Source organism: Aphelocoma coerulescens, chromosome 6 (genome assembly GCF_041296385.1).
Source record: "Aphelocoma coerulescens isolate FSJ_1873_10779 chromosome 6, UR_Acoe_1.0, whole genome shotgun sequence".
NCBI lineage: Eukaryota > Metazoa > Chordata > Aves > Passeriformes > Corvidae > Aphelocoma > Aphelocoma coerulescens.
This window is the reverse complement of record NC_091020.1, coordinates 2,887,899-2,905,069: the sequence shown is the minus strand read 5'-3', so window position 1 is coordinate 2,905,069 and position 17,171 is coordinate 2,887,899. Positions and strand designations below refer to the sequence as shown.

Here is a 17,171-nt window from a genome sequence, read left to right as displayed (position 1 = left end):
GCCTGCGGCTGCTCCCCAGCTCCTGCTGGATGCTCCGCCCATTGTCCCTGGAGGGACACTCGGGATGCCCCCATTGCCCCTCTGGACCAGCAGCTCCCTGCACAGCTGTGCCCGGGGAACCCTCTGAGAGCGGCCTCTGGCAGGAGCCGCCCCCTCCTCATCCTGGCCGGTCACACCTGGGGCTGCTGCGCCTTGGAGCGGGGGCTGAGGAGGAGAAAGCTCCTGCTGGTCCTTCCCTCCCTGCACAGCCCTTTGTGTGCCCCTGAAACACCGGGGGGCCCGGCTTTCCTTGCTGGGGGGGACTGGGTGGTTCTTTGATCCCAGACTCTGCTCTTCCCCGGGCACTGCACATGGACAGGGGGCAGAGATGGGCCCTCAGAGGGCTTTGTTGGGCTCCCAGTTCCTCCCTCAGCTCCTCCTTCCCTCTTTTCCCTTGACTCCCGCTCCACTCTTTGCCAATGGATTTGCCAATGTGACAGCTCAGCCTGCCAAGCTTTACTTCATCGCCTTCCACATTGTGATGGTGATAATCATTGTCAAGTAGGTTTTTTGGGATGGTTTCATCCTCTTTAGATGGAAAAGGGGATCTGCCCCTGCCAGGGCAGCGCTGGTGTGCCCGGGGTCACCCATGGTAGGCAGGTGGGATGTGTTTAGAGGGATCTGCTGCATTCTTGTCCCCACTGGGTGCTGCTCTGACCTGGACGGTGGGAACAAGCAGCTTTGTCCTGTGAAGGAGCTTTATCTCCTGTAAAGTCCCGTATAAACGTCTGGAATGCGGGGGGCAGTCGGAGTATCCGGCTGTGCCCGGAGAGGGACGGCACCTGGGCAGTATGTTCTGGAATAACTCCTCTTGTAACCGGAATTGTACCGCAGCACTTTTCTATGCAGCTCTATGGGCCGGTGTGTGCTGAACGAAGCGGCTCTTCAGCACAATAAATTCAGCAGTTCGGAAAAACCATGGAAGATCTCCGAGTTAATGGGAGAGGGTTGGGGCTGCTCCCTGATAACGTGCAGAGCTCGGAGGTGGGAAAAGAAGATGGGGAGAGGAGCGGGGGCTGCTCCTCGTTGTCGGGGCGCCGCGGGCGCTGCGCAGCCTTCCTTCCCCTTTTACTTCCCAATTGCTCCTTTTGTGCCTCCTTTTCCCCTGGGGATGCGCCCGGGCCGCCGTGTAGCGGCCGCCGTGGGAGCGGTGCCTGCGGGCGGCGGGGTTTCCCGCGTGATTGACGGGGCCAGCGGCCAATAGGAAGGCGGGGCGGGCCGAGGGCTGGCCAATGGGGAGGCGTGGCGCGGCCGCGCGCGGCCAGTTTGAGTGGGCAGGCGCGGTCGGCGGGGGACAGGCGGGCATGGACGGGCCCGGGCGGTGAGCGAGGAGCGGGAGAACGGGATGGGGAGCGGGGGAACGGCATAACGGGACGGGGAGCGGCATCGGGGCGGGCCCCGTCCCCCGGAGCTGTGCGGATGCCGCGGCCGTGGGGGTGGCAGAGCCTCCGCCCATCCCGGGCGCTTCCCACCCTCTGCGATCCCGGCCTGAGCCGGCCTCTTCCCTGCAGGGATTACGAGGCTCAGATCCGGAATTACCGAGGGCCCGAGCCGCTGGAGCCGTGGGACGGGGTGTTGCCCCGTCCCTGGCTCGGAGCTGACTCCGGAATGGTTTGCAGGTTCCTGCAGTGGGCAGGGGAATGCCTCCTGCTCCAAGAGAAGCAGAGCCGCTGGCCCGGGCTCCTGGAGGAGTGGGTGAAGGTGTTCGTGGGTGACAAGAGGTACAATGAATTGCTGCCAGGCAGCCCAGGATTGTTCCCAAACGTCATCCCCTGGCTCTGTAAGTTGGTAAGGTCTTGTTCTCCCCAAGCCCATATCCAGAGCCTCGCTCTGGGAATAAAGTAATTCCTGGCTTTCCGATACTAAAAACGCAGCACCAGAGCAGGGTTCTGTTAACCTGATCATTTGGGGGATAGTTGGCAAAAATTTATGGTGGGCCAGGTTGGACTTAAGCTTTTAACACTCCCTGGATTCACGGGATCGGGGATTCCAGCATGCACCACACAGGTTTTTTTCAGGGAAATCCCTTGATCCCCCAATCCGTACGAGTTCAAAGCGAAAACCCCTGGGAGTCGAAGGCAACAGGATGTTTCTTGGGAATGTTGAAGTCTTCAGTGTGTCCTAAATGTTAATTAAAATTAATTAATGCAGATGGTCCAGGATTGTGTGTTCAGAGTTTAGGCATGGCCAGGTCTGGATTTGCATTTGTGGGCACTGAGTGTTCCTTGTGTCAGCTTTAGGTCTGGATTGGTGGGAATTGTCGGAGAAAAAAGAAGGGAATTGAAATGCACAGCTCTGTCCTTGGAGAAATGATCAGGATGGGAGAAAAGAGGGTGTGGAACTGCTGGGAGCTCCTGGAGTGAGGGAAAGGATGCAAGAGTTGGAGACAAGAGCTGTGGAACAAAGCCTGAAAAGGGGGCAGGGCAGGGTGGTCACCGCGGGGGGGGGGGGGGGGGGGGGAAGAGGGAAAGAATCCCTGCTCCAGGAATCCAGCAGGGGCCAGGAGAGGATCATTTTGCATCCACCGTTCTCAGTGGAATTCTCATAAGGAAGGTCCAAGGGAATGATTTGTTTGTTCTTAGGTTTGGAATGAAAGGTGCTCTTCCAGAGGGGAATATTCACCTGTTAAAATTCTGTTGGATCCAGGAAAAGAGGGAGGACCAGCTGGGGAATGAACAGGTGGATTTTTGGTGGATACAGACAAAGGCATGGGCAGGGGCACTTAGGTAAAATACACTTCATGGGGTACCCCCAGGAAAAGCTCCAGCTGCCCACTTTTCCAAGCTCTGACATTCCAGAGGAGTAAGCAGTGGTCAGCACATCACTCTCTATAATTCCTTGGATGGCCAGTGCTTTGTTGGGAAGAGGTGACATTTGGAAAGGAACAAATCCGGGGATATAATTCCTGATAGTGAGGCCCTGGTTTTGATATCCTTCCAGCACCCGAACGCAACAGAGGGAATGCTGGAGGAGGAGGTGGAAAACGCTCCGTTGGTGGAATTCCTGGGAAATGGAAAGCAGCAGAAGCAGCAAGAACAGAGTTGGAAGCAGGCTCCAGCCGGGTAAGGCAGACACCAAATCCTTTGGAATTAGAACTGGGCAGGGGTGGGAAGAATTAATTCTTACATTCGTAGCCCATGGATTCCTGAGCAGGATCCTGGCAGGGAAGACTGCAAGGATCGGCCTGGGGACTGTTCCCAGCTGGGGGCAGCGAGGCTTGGAATTGGCTGGAGGGAAGAAAGGGGGATCCTTTGAGCACAAGGATCAGCTGTGAAATGTGGAGATGGCATCAGACAATTCCTCGGGAGGGTTCGGTTCCTGGGCCAAATGGATCTCCTGCCTTGTGAAGGAGCTCAGAGATCTGGGAAGAGCCCAACCAACACAGGGAATGGACTGGCAGATAAAACTGCTGGGGAACGGTGGGGAAAAGCATCCGAACAGGGGGCCTTGTTTTGTACAGGAATGGTACAAAAAATTGTCCGAAAGAGCAGGAATCCAATGGGATTTACATATTCCTTGGAGACCACATTCCAGTGGGAAGTCTGAGAGACGGTAACAAAACCTAAAAACGCAATTGAGCCTAATCTGCCCAAAGCCTCCAATGGCCACATTCCCTGGCATTGCTGAGGAATTCAGCCGAGGTCCAAGCAGAAGGTGAGCCCCTATGGAATCCTTTCTGGGAGACCCTATCCAGCTGGGACTCTTCCTGGAGAAGGCCATGGGATATGGGTTATCCCAGGTCCAGAGAATATGTCATTTCCTGGGGAAAAACACTTGGATCACTGCATCACTTATTGTTTTAGGCTCACCAGTCACCCGGGCTATCCAAGTCCATCCTCCCCAGCAGGGAGAGCGGGAGCGCGTCCGGACATGGAGAATTTCTGGGAGAGCCCGGGAGAAGGAAGAAGGCTCCAGCTTCACAGATCTGTGTCATAACCCATCCTGTCGGCCGCTCCTGTTTAAACCTGGTGGATTGGGCCTCTTGGATTCAACCTGAGCAGCGCTAATTGCTGGGAATGAAGCAGCCTTTGGTACTTCTTTTCCACGAAACCTCTCCATCCTGCCCTTCAATCCTGTTGCAAACAGGGGAAAAACCTGAAACTCTGGGTTTTTCCCCCTCACTCCTTTTCACTTTGCCTCCTCTTTTCTTGCAGGCTTTGGGCTATCCAGGCTTGGATGTGGATTAGGCAGAGCACCCTGTAAGCTCAGCTCCAGGTGGGATTGCAGCGGTGTTGGAAGCACCAGGGATTCTCCCAAGGTTTGGTGTGAGGAGCTGCATCTTGGGAGGGGCTGGGATTTTGTGCACTTCTGGGGTTTTTTTTTCCTGTTTGCCTTTTGGGCCGGCTCAGAGAAAAAGCTGAAAACCGAAGAAGCTGAGGGGGGTTCCCAAATTCCTTTCCAGCCCTTCAGAGGAGGCACAAAGCCACGTGCAGCTGAGGAAAGGGATGTGAGGAGAATGGCAATAATGGAGCCTCGGGACTCTGCACTTCATTCTTTTCACGTGTTTGGAGGTGCAGGAAATGCCAAACCCCACAGGAATTCTGTGTCTGTAACATTGGGTGCAACCTCTTGAAACCCAAGTGCTCAGAGTGGGGTTTTCCCAAGGGTAAATCCCGATGTGACATGGCAAAGCTTCAGTGAGGATTTCCAGGCTTGACTGCACAGCTTTTGGGAAAGCTCAGGAGCCAAACAATATCAGATTTCTATGGGATTTGGATCAAATGTGGCGTTTAAATGTGGGACAGCTCAGCTCCCTGGGTGGGAAAGTGCTTGGAGTAGCCAAGCTGAGCCATTTTTGAGAATTCCAAGCATTGTGTCCTTACGCTCCTTAATACAGCGTTTAAATAATTGATACAGAATGGAGACAGTATCAGGGGGATTTGTTAGCCTGGCAGGGATGTTTTTTCACCTGGCAGTGTGTTGGAATAGTCAAGACTCCTTATGTCAGAATTAATTGGTCTTCCTTCTTTTCCTTTCTTTCCTTTCTAGATTGTGGCTGAGTGGGAAGAATGTTTGGGGTAAAGAAACGAAATGCCCGAGGGAAGCTTCGTGTTCCCGTGGGGCCGCTTTAGGTACGTGCAGGTTCTGAGCTGCACCGCGACTTGAGGCTCCCACAGAAGCCTTCCGAAGCTGGAAGGGCTGGGAAAGAGAATTCCAGGAGAGGTGTGGGAAGCGCTTTCTGCCAGGTCTGGGCAGCGTTGAGGTGGGAATGACTTCAAAGTGTTCCTTGTCCCTGTCCTGTTCCCAGCCCAGGACGAAGTTGGTGTTCCCTGAGTGGCTGCAGTTCCCTGGATGTGGCAGGAGGAGGTCTCTGCTGGGGAGTGGGAGAAATGTCCCTGCCCGGTGCCGTGTCCTTGGTGGGCAGAGAGCGCCGATCGTGGCAAGGGGGGTTTGTGAGTATGGAATCAGTCCTGCCTACGGCGCTGACGGAAGAGAGAAGCACTGGGGCAGAGTACGGAGAAACTTGGAATTTCAGGTGTGGCTTAACAGAAAGCTCAGGGTGCAAAAAGGGGGGTTTTGTGTGCCCAAATTGCCTTGAGACGGCTTTGCTGTCTGTTCTCTGCAATTGTGCCTTCTGAACACGAGAGCGTTTTACTCGTGGTGCCGTGCGCAGCAGTTCCCACAGTGCCGGCTGGGAAACAGACAATGCTGAAAATTGAAGGAATTTGGACGCGTAAAAACGAGCTGTTCGTTCTTCTCCGGTGCGAGGGGTTTGATGTTGGTTGGCAGCAAAGTTTCCTGGTTGTCTTCTCCTCCTCTTGCTCATTCTCAAAGTCAGTGTAGGATTTCCAAAGAACCTGCAACAGAGAAACCTCTCCTCGTGTTTGTTTGGGGCACACGGAGATACCGGGAGGGGAAGAGAAGGGGTAAAGATGAGATTTCCCTGAGAGAAGGTTCGGAGATCGGGGTGCGTTCACTGGCGCCACGGGCTGGGATTAGGGCTGAGCGGCACCAACCCCGGTGCGCATTATCCCCTCGGCTTTCCCCTCCTGTTCCAGCAGGGGATTCATGGCCCTGCCGAGAGACAGATGTTAATTAGTGAGTGCCAGGCCGAGCCGTGCCAGCAGCAGGTTCTGTTCGAGCCGGTGCTTTACTGGCACGTTCGTCAGCCACACTCTCTAATTAAAGTCCTGGCGTTTGTTCCTGATTTTCTTTCACTCTTGCATCCAACTTTCCAGCTCTTTTCTTCTCTCTGTCCAGTGTGTCTTTTGTGTTGCTTTCTTGTCCTGTGTGCTCCCCATGCCATTGCCTTTCACTGCCTCCTCTCTCTTGTTTTTCTTTTAAGAAATAAATACTCACTCTTTATTTAATAAACACCGCAGAGAGGAGAGGGGGGAGAAATGTTCCCTGACAGCTGTGAAGTTGAAGCAGACAGCAGAGTTCCGTGATAGGGATGTCCTGGAGTTCTTTTAAGAAATCCATACTGACCTTTACTGAATAAATTCTGCTCCATCCCTCTCCCTGTTCTGTCTCTCTCTGTCTCCCTCGCCGCCCGCATCTTTCTCTTTCCTTCTTTCTTGCTCTCCTTTTTACTTTGTGCTGCAGTGTGACTGTATTTCTTTGTCCCTCTCACTGTCCTTTTGCTTGTCCCTGTCTGCATCGGCTGCTCGGTCCCTCTCCCTCATGGTGCCCTTCTCTTGAGAGCCCCCTGTCCTGCTGCCCATCCCTCTCTTTCCCCATCCCTCTGCTGCACCTTCCCCGTGTTTCCAGCCAAGCCCCTTTTTGGGGGATGTATGCATGGAAATGGCTTTATTAAAGTGCTGTTCTGCTTTTTTATGAAAGTTTGTCCCGTTTTGTGCCTTCTTTGGGGGTGAGGAAAAAAGGCTGGGGGCGGGGGTGGAGACTCGGGGGCTCTGAATGTCACTTGGGGCACCCCAAAGTCCCTGGGAGAGCCACGATGCAGTGGAGGAGCAGGTGAGTGGGGAATGAGGGGGGCCAATGCTGGGTGCCCTCCCCCAGAGGGGCCCAAAACTGCCAGAAAATCCACCGGGAGGGATGTGTGTATGACAGCGTGGAATCCCCAAACCTGTCAAGTTCTTTGTTTTTACATCTATAGACAAATGCTACTGATTTAGATGTAGATTCATTTTGAAATAAGCCAGCCCTCTCTCTCTCTACTCGGTTGCATATAGGAATATAAGAAGCTGGGACTAGAGATGAGCAAGTTTTGAGAATAACGAGGCGGCGTTTTTCTGTAGGAAGGGAAGAAGCGAGTGCCTGGCGCCAGGAGCCGAGAGGCTCGGGCTGCAGGAGCTGCAGAGCGCCCTGAGCCGGCTTTTGCCTCTGCTCTGTCCGTGCCCCGCAGCGCGGCCCGGCCCCGGGCTGAGCTGGGCGGCGCTGCTGCCGCCTGGTGGCGAGAGCGCGGCACTGCCGGCCCCGGCACGGCGCCCCGGCGCTGCTGCCGCCCGGGGCCGGGGGAGCCGAGAGGGCGGCGGCCTCGGTGGCTGCCGGGCGTGGCAAGGGCAAGGAGCGAGCGGGGCCGCGTCTGGCAGCGGAGGGGAGGGGCGAAGGACGGTTCGGAGCGCCAAGGGACACGGGCGTGCATGAGCGGGGCCAGAGCGCTGCAAAGGAGCGGGCGCCGTGCGGGGCGGTGACCGCGACGAATGAGAGCGCGGGGGGCGGCCCGGCGGGGCCGGTTTTGCCGGGCAGCAGAGGCGCGGTCGCAGCGCGAGCCGGGGCGGGGAGCACCGGGCGAGCACGGTGGGAATAGAGCCGCCCGCGTGCCGCTCTCAAGGGGGCGGCTCGGAAAGGAAGGCGCAGTTCGGCGCTTTCGGGACGGCGTAAGTGGCGTTTTTATTCGAACCTGCCAGGACCTTGCAGAGGGTGGATGACACTTCCGCCACACTCAAGATGGCGGACGCAATAGGCCCCTAAGAGAGGTGTCCCTGCCGATGCCTGCCGCCGGTCGCGGGACCGTCGCCCGCCTCCGGCGCCGGTGACCCCACCACCCGTGTCCTCGCACCGGGGACCACGGCGGAAAATCGCGCGGAAAGCGCGGGGCCGGCGTCGGAATCCGGGCTGGATTCAGGCAGCTGAATAGACAGAAGCCCTTGTGAGGGGCGGGGGCCTTGTGCGTACCACACTAAAGATGGCGGCTCGACCGGAAGTGGCTTCTGCCAGCACTCAAGATGGCGGCGAAACCGGAAGTTAGATCATCGCCACACTAAAGATGGCGGTCGTTTACGCTGTTTTCTGACCTTCTCAAGATGGTGGCAGGGAAGGCCCCCTCTAGCTGCGTCTATTCGGCTGCCTGAACGCGACGCCGACACCGACGCCAGCCCAGCGCTTGCACGCAATTTTCTGAGGCGTTTCCCGCTATGCGGACACCGACTGTGGGGTCAGTGGCGCCTGGGGTAGGCGGGAGCATTCAGGCAGCCGAATAGACGGAGCGGGGTCCTCCACCGCCGCCATCTTGAGAAGGTCGCATCGCCACATTGGTGTGGTCCCGGTAATTTCCGCCCTTCTTCGCCCGACGCGGCAATGGCGGGGAGTCCGGGGAGCAGCGCGGCCGGGCCGGGGGCACCGGGGCGGGTGCTGCGGGCTCGGAGGTGAGCGGGGAACGGGGACAGTCCCGAGCGGACGGTGGGGGCCGCGGGGGATCGGTATTCCGGCCCAGGGATGGGTGTCCCGGGACAGGGGTGGGGGTCCCGGCCCAGGGATGGGTTGCTGGACTATCTAATAAGATTATATAACGATCCTACAAGGAGAACTATGTAAAAAATCCTCCCTTGTTACCCTTCTCCCAGCCCCGCTGTGTTTTCAGGATCCTAGGGGCAGAGTTTGTGTCTGGACAAGGCTCTCGGGCACAGGGTGGGATTCTTGGGGTGCAGGACCAGGATTTGGACTCGATGCTCCCTGCGGGTCCCTTCCAGCCCAGGGAATGCTGCGATCCTGTGCCCATGGAGGTGAAATAAAGGGGATCGGTGGGGTTTTTGCCCGCTGTGTTCACGGCCCCGCCGGCTCCGGGCGGGTTAAAGGCGCAGCTGCCCCGAGACAGCGGGACCGGCCGGGGCTGCTCGCTCCCGGTGCTGCCGCCTTGTGGGGAGAGCCCGGCACTGCAGCCCGGAACGGCGCTGGACACGGGATCGGCGTGGAACAGCAGCCCAGGGAATGCTGAGGCACCCCAGGGAATGCTGAGGCGTCCCAGGGAAGGCTGAGGCATCCCAGGGAATGATGAGGCGTCCCAGGGAACGCTGCGGTCCCATGGAAGGCTGAGGCGTCCCCTGCCCGGGGCACTCGGCAGCAAATCCCTGATGTTGAGCGGAAAAAGGAAAGTTCTGGGTTAGTGGGAGGAGGTTTCTGGAATGGAGTTGGGTCAGGTGCTGATCCACGCAAGGAATCACGGGGTGGTTTGGCTTGGAAGGGACCACCAAGATTATTTATGCTGTTTGTTGTCTGATTCCGCAGCGAAGAACATCCAAAACTGCCACCTCACCCTCACAGACAGCAGGAATGTCTTCCATAGCTCTTGTTTTGGAATGGAAATGGCTGTTGGGAGCTCTGGCAGGACCAGGTAAGAACAGAAATGGGATCATTCCGGCTGCTGCTGGAGGTGGTTTTCTGCTTTCAGGCTGTTCTTCTGATTGATCCTTTCACAGCACTGTTCTAGGGCACATTTGAGGGTAATTCCAGGAATTTCAAACCAGATGAAAACTGGTGGGCAAAAAATGTGAACCTGATCCATTTCTGGTAAATCCAAGCTTCTCGCACAACACCGTTCCAGGGGAAAGCTGATGAAAGGGTGAAGATGCAGAGGAGCAAGTGCTGTAAACCCCCCTGGCACTCTGACAGTGCAGACCTTGCAGTACTCCCAGCAGATCTCTTGGAGAAACAGTGGGATCACAGGGTTTTCCAGGAAAGCAAAACGAGGGCAGAGATGAGGGAATAGGCTTCCAGTTAAGAATGGTTTGATGGGTGTAGGAATGATTCTTGTATGTGTGATGCTTCCCTTTTTATTCCTGAATAATTAAAAAATTCTTCTTTAATAAACCATTTAAATTTAGGAATTTAAATTTGAGAGGGAACAGTGCAAAAATAATACCGGGGGAGGTCAAGGAATGATGGAATGGTTTGGGTTGAAAGCCCCATCTCTGAGCCTGTTCTGGGCAGGCTCCTGCCCATCGGCCACTCGGTGCAGGTGGACATGGAAGTCATGGAGGTGTTCAGGGAACGCTGATTGTTTTTCCCTGCCTCTGGCAGTCAGGTCATTACAAAGACTAATTGACCTCTTCCAGTGGGGAGACATTTGAACAAGAGGTGCCAAAAAGAATTGGAGCTTCTGCACGATGAAATCTGCAAGAATCCAACTTAAAATCCCCCCTGGATGGTCACCGGTGCGATTCCCACGGACTCGTCACCTTGGCCAGGAGTGTCCAATCCTGCTGTCAATGCACTGGACCAGGATGTCATTTTCATTTCATGTAAAGACCCTCTGGGTGCCCCCCAGTCACTGGAAGGACCGGACTGGGCTCCCAGGGCAGTAATTCCAGGTGTTCTCTTCATGGGAATAGCACAGGGGCCTTCGCCTTGCCCAGAGGAGCAGCCAGTGCCTCCCTCAGTCCACAAATCCCCAGGACAGAACACAGAGAAAGTAACAGGAATATGGAAATCCCCCACAGTGGGAGATTCTGGTGCTCTGGATTAAATTTTGGATTTATAACGTTAAAGGGAGGGGTTTCAAAGACTGAAATATTATGTTTTATGACTTAAACATTTTCTTAAAAGACTTTTAAAACTGTATTACAAAAGCTGCAGAAGACTCCCACACCCTGAATGAGGCCCGAGGCCTGACACTGCTCACTGATGAAGATAAGATAAAGTAACAACTCAGGGCTGGGGATATTCATGGAGCACAGGCTTAACACCTCCAAGGTGAGGAGCACAGCCCCAGGGCTGTCAGCTGCCCGGGCTCGCACCGAGGGCTGGAGGGAGGAGAGGCTTTGGGTACCTTGGAAAAGCCTCTGGTCACAGATGCAGTGACTGCCATCCTCCAGCTGTGCAGAGCCCAGCTGAGGGGTGCTCACCGGGGGGGAGGAAGCTTATCCACAGCAGGAGGGGGGGACATGGCCCATCACAGGGGTCCCCCCAAGGGGTCCCCAGACCCTGCACCAGAGCACCAGACATGACGCAACAGACCCTCAGTGTTGCAAGGGACAGTGTGTCAAGCCAGCCCCTGCAAGGGAGACACGGGGGCGTTCCCACCTGGCCCAAAGTGGGCATTAACCCATGGAATTCTGCACCCTTCGGCGTGTGGCAGCATGGAGCGGGATGGCCACGGCGGCGACAGGGGACCCTCACCACCAGCAGAGCGGATGGAGGGGAGCAACGAGACGTCCTTGGGACCCTCAGATGGGTGATGTGCTTCCATCCAACCCCTCTCCCTGTTCCCCCACCCCCCACGCACCCTTCTTTTTTCTATTTCTTTCTCTCTCTTTGCCTCTCTATTATTAAATAAAATACATCCATTTTTTGGCAACAACATCTAGCCTCGTTTGGTTTTAATCTTGTTTCTGGGGATATTTTGCACCTTCTAAGTTCTTTCTGGTTTATGCTCAGAGACTTAGCTTGCTTTGCTTTTCTGGGTTTAAACCAGATTGTAACAGGGCCAGTGTGGAGGGGTTTTTCCTCCCTCTCCTGTTCATTATTGTTACCACTGCTCTTGTTGCTCTCACTGTTATTATGTGTTGTCATTAATCTCAAATGATTGTATTTGTCTTGGTTTCCATTCTTAAACTGTTCTGAGCTGGAATTTTGTCTCCGGTCTCTTCCCCATCCCACGGGGGGTGAGGGAGCAGCTGCTGGTGCCCAGCTGGGGTCCAGCTGTGGCCCCGGGCACTTCTGGGGGCTCCGAACCCGAGGGACAGGAGCAGTTTTGGGCTCACAAAAAGAGACCCAGTGCTGCGTTTCGGGGGCTCAAAAGCAGGCGCAGAGCTTAAAAGCAGAGACTAAATCCTGCATTGTGGAGTCCTATTACCGCAGGCCGAGGCCCTAGGGTATATCACTGTGTCCCGCAGCTGCAGGGAGGAGGAGGAGGAGAGAAGATCCAGCAGGCAGGAATTGTGCAGCAAGATTCATTTATTTAATTATTTTACAAACTCTATTATAGACTTTTTTCTTCATAGTCTAATTGGACAAAGGATCAACCACCCTTGGGGGTGATTGGCTAAAATCCTAAAACATCCATTGTCAAAATACTTTTCTATTGTACCGTAAACAAGACTTTTCAAGGCTGCAGGTGGTGGTTTGGTTGCTTACATAACTCTGCTACCTCTTCTGTGAGAGAGAGAAGTCTCTCACAGACTTAGAAAATAGCAAGAAAATCCTTGCTAACAGCATTTCTCTATCTACAGAGTCCAGAGAGCAGGCTGGTATGGCCAGAGTTGGGACTCAGAAACAGTGACTAAATCCTGTTTTCAGGGCTTGAGGGAGAGAGTGAGTCCTGTGTGTTTGGGCTCACAAAGAGAAACTGAAGTGCTGCGTTTTGCTGGACCTGAATTAAAGCCTAAATGCCGTGTTTTGATGCTCAAAGCGGGCTCTTCGGGCCAGGGCGAGTCTGTGTCTCTGAGCTCCGAGTCCTGCCTTAGGCACAGCCCGAAGCCGGGCTCCCCGGCCTCACGCAGAGCTCGGGAGCAGCGACTCAGCGCCGCGTCCGGGGCTGGCGGCAGAGCCCGGGGCCGCGTCGTGGGGCCTAAGGCGGGCTCCGGGAGGGGCTCAGGGCTGAGCGGAGCCCGGCCCGGCGCGTCGGGCCCGGCTCGGGATTCCGGGGCTGCCCGGGCGCTGGCACAGCCCCGGCTCCCCGCGGAGAGCCGGCCGGAGCAGGAGCGGCAGCGCCGGGCTCGGCCCCAGCGCCCGTCCCGGAGCGGCTCCTCCCGGTCCCGATGCCAGCCCCCATCCCGCCGGGAGAGGCGGCACCGCCCGGGACCCGCAGCGGCCGCCGGCAGGACCCGGAGCCCCGGTCCCGGGAGCGGCCCCGGTGCGCGGGGCGGGTCCGGCCCGGGAGAGAGGGGCGGGGCCCCGAGCGATGGAGCCGCCCCCGTGCCGGGCAGGGCGGGCCCCGGGGCCGGGCGGGGCCGGGGCTCTGGGGCGGTCCCGGGCGGGGCCGGGGGCGCGGCTTCAGGGGCGGCCCCTAATCCGGCTCAGGTGCGCGGGGCGGGGTCCGCACAGGTGCGCGGGGCCCCAGCGCGGCTGCGCGGGGCGGGGCCGAGGGGATTTAAGGCCCGGAAATCGCCCCCGGCGCCATTTGCGCGCTCAGAGCTCGGGGGGCTGCGGTCGGGCCGGGCTCCGCCGGCGTGGCCCGGGTGAGGGCCCCGCTCCCCCTCTTTCTCCTGCCCTTATCCTCCTCCTTCTTCCCCCGCTTATCACCTCTTCCCTATTCCCCCAGTTTCTTTCTCTCTCTCCCAGCCCCCCTCCTGCCCTCTCCCCAGCCTCCCCCACCCTCTCTCCCTGCTCCCCTGCGCATCCCTGACCCCTCCTTTCTCCCTTCTCCCTTCTCCCTACCCTGCTCCCCAACCCGACTCCCCTGTCTTCCCCCTCTCCCCCTCCTCTGTCCATCATCCTTTCCCCCCTCGTTCTCGTTCTCCCCCCTTCCAGTCCCCGCCCCCTCTCCCGGACCCCCTCCTCTGGAGGGGGCCCACCCCAACCCAGCCCCCCGAACTCCAGAATGGTGCTGCAAGAGAAGTTCAGAATTACTAGAAATGGATCAGGTTCACCTTTGTTCCTCATTCTTTTCCAACTACTTCAAAATTCTTGGAATTATCTTCAAATGAGGCCTAGCAAGCTACTGTGAAAACATCAATCAGAGGAACATCCTGAAAAGAGAAAACCACATCCAGCAGCAGCCAAAACAATGCCATTGCTATTCTTACCTGGTCTCCAGGTGCTCCTGCCAGAGCTCCAACACCCATTGCCATTCCATGAGGGTGAGGAGGCAGTTTTGGACGTGTTCTTTGCCATGGGATGGGATAACAGAGCCCAGAGGGTCTTTGTGTCCCTTCCAAGCCACCCCATGATTCCATGATACCATCAGCACCTATACCAATTCCATTCTGGAAAGCCCAATTCCATTCCTCCCATCAACTCAGAATTTCTCCCTTCCTCTCTCTGCTCCACATCAAGCATGTGTTGCCACGTGCCACAGGCATGGGATGCCTCAGCATTGCCTGGGAATGCCACTCAAGGCTGCCCTTGTGGCCTCAGCGCTCCAAACTGCCCAGCTGGCTCCCGTTCCAGCTGGGAATGTCCCAAACAGCAGCGTGGGCTGTGCCCTCTGCCATCCCACCATTGGGACAGCTCCCATAGAATGTGACTGACTTACTGGGTTTGGAATTCCTGGCTTAAAAAGTCAGGTGGTGGAATATCCTCTCCTGGGCACACCCAGAAGACCAGAAGGCTCCCTGGAAGCCACAGGTCAGGGACAGAGTCAGATGAACGATCCTGAACTGGTTTTCAGGGGATGCATCCCCAGCCTGTGGCTGCAAAAACTCCAGAGCTGTTCCTTCCCCTTGGGGACAGCCAGGGAAAACATCCCCAGCATGGATTTCTGACAGGAAAAACCTCACTGCTCCAGGCTACTTGGCTCCTCCCAAATCCAGGCCAGCACTCCAACAGGCTCTAAGGACAAAACAACAGGAAAGACCATCTCAGGGCACACTCAGATAGAGGAACACATTTTACATCCAAAGTCTTACAGCAAATAACTCAAGCCTTGGGGATAAAATGGGAATTACATACCCCCTGGCACCCACAAAGTTCAGGCCGAGTAGAAAGAGTGAACCAGAATTTGAAAAGAACTTTGACAAAATTAATGATTGAAACTCAAATGTCGTAAGTAAAGCACTTACCTTTGGCTCTGTTGAGAGTCCGAACACAGCCCAGGTCAGAGCTGGGAGCATCACCTTATGAGATGATTTTCGGATTACCCTTCCTTACCACTCAACATGAAACATACACTTATGAAATAGGAGAAGTAAGTGTCAGAAAATATGTCACCACAACTGCCAGAACACTTGAAAATTTGCGGCTGAAAGGCTTGATCCCTCAAACCACAACTTTGGAGTTCAAAATTCATCATATCCATCCAGGGGAATGGCTACTAGTAAAAACATGGAAAAAACAATCTTTGACTCCACAATGGGAGGGTCCTTTTCAGGTACTGCTGACGACTGAGGCTGCAATCCGGACCAGGGAACGAGGGTGGATCCATGCCAGCAGAATCAAAGGACCTGTAAAAGAACCTGAAGAATGGACTGTAATATCCAAACCAGGTGATACCAAATTGATTCTTAAACAGAGGCCAGGTGGCAATGAACTGGAACAACCTAAATAATCCAAGGGCTATGCAAAGAATCACACCTAACTGAGAAGTAAAGCCAAGTTTATATCAGTGGTTTCAAGTGCCCCCTGGACAAATTCTGGGACATCTTGGGGAGGAATATTCCCACTTCAAACGGGAAGGGTTGGGACTGTATCAAACAGGGAATTCTCATGTTCTGATTCTAGCCTGTGACTTGTATTAGGAAGAGGGAGAATCACAACTTCCATCGGTGCCACATCATATACCCTGTTTGAATCATTCTAACATGGGGCATACCAGCCAGGTCAAATATAATTGTTTAATCTGTGGGAAAATTGGCATTTCACACCGTCGACGCCCTAGTTGTAAGGAGTGTCAAGCACAAAATCAACCCTTTATCCAGGCAGAATTACAAGCATCAGGAGTAATGACTTTGCTCTGCAGATGAGAATTACTAGTGCCTTTTGAATGGGAAATACCTGAGATACAATAAGATACTACAGTTAAAAAAGGTGCCAGAAGAAAATTTGCCTAAAAAAGCTACAAAAGAAGTGACAAGGAAATAGAGGGCAAGACCGGGTTGGCCACTGTACTCGCCACCAAGAAGATCCAATACACCTGCTATGAATTGCAACCTCATGGGCAAGGGAGGTGGGAGTATAAGCCATGCCAGACCTCTGTTATTCCTTCTTCTGTCACTTCTCCTGGTCCCTTTCAGGACACCGGCAAGACCATGTTACAAATGCTATTGAAAGCTCTACATGGAAAGACACCGGGGCTTCTTTCTTATTACTCATACCCATATCAACAGTCACTGTTATGGCTCGTCCAAATTAGGTATTTGCACGTCTAAAGGGGAAAAATATTGGATTACAGAAAATTTAGGAACAAGTGGAAACAGACTAGGAAGTAATTGTCCAAAAGGAGAAAAATGGATTTGCTTCACAGCTGCCACCAGAGGAACAGTCCAAGATTTGGTAAAAGAACAAGTGGTAAGTAAAGATACAAAGCCAGCACAGCAACCTGGCCCTATATTCACCTCATGTCAGGACCTATATGCAAAGCTTAAACAACAGTTAAAAGAGGAAAAAAACCCCAAGGTTGAGAAAAAACCTGTTTGTGGAACTGGGGGAGAGGATAGGTAAGGAACTTAACATAACCAACTGTTGAGTCTGTGGAGGAGCTTTAATGACAGAAGAATGGCCATGGAAAGGTAGCAGCGTAGGCCCGGTAGAACTCCTTAAATGGAACCGGACAAATGTAAGAGGGGGGAACCGACCTGAAGGGTGGGTTTTAAGTTCAACAGTGATAGGGGAAGAATGCCTCTGGCGAACTGAGAAAAATTTTCTTAACACAGTAGGAAACACTCCCTGTAAAAGGTATAAAGTAAGTAATAAAACTTCGACATGGTGGGTCCCAGAAAAACCAATTTGGTATTGGGCTCAGAAAAAAAGAAAGGACTGTGTATATGATAGTGAAATCAGACTCTTTCAGTGTAATGACACAGAGAAAAATCCTTATTTTAGAATCCCAGAAATATCCAAATTTTGAGAGAATATAAATCAACAAGAAGATGATTATTGGAAAGCACCAGATGGCTTATTTTGGATATGTGGGAGAAGGGCATACCCGAGACTCCCTTCACATTGGAAAGGGAGTTGTACCCTAAGAATCATTCAACCAGGGTTTTTCCTTCTACCAGAACCAGAAGGAGATCAATTTGGAGTACCCGTCTATGAGGACTTCAAAAGAAATAAAAGAGATTTGATTGGAGGATTTCAAAAATGGAAAGATAAGGAATGGCCCCCTGAACGAATATTGGAAACATATGGGCCAGCTA

General features: G+C 54.5%; 1 long non-coding RNA gene across 1 annotated transcript; it reads left to right on the top strand.

Annotated features, from left to right (window-relative positions):
* Nucleotides 1-8,503: 8,503 nt before the first annotated feature.
* On the top strand, nt 8,504-11,520 carry LOC138112189 (uncharacterized). The gene is made up of 3 exons (XR_011151591.1): nt 8,504-8,588; nt 9,448-9,553; nt 9,639-11,520. It is a non-coding gene; the product is annotated as an uncharacterized lncRNA (long non-coding RNA).
* Nucleotides 11,521-17,171: the final 5,651 nt, after the last annotated feature.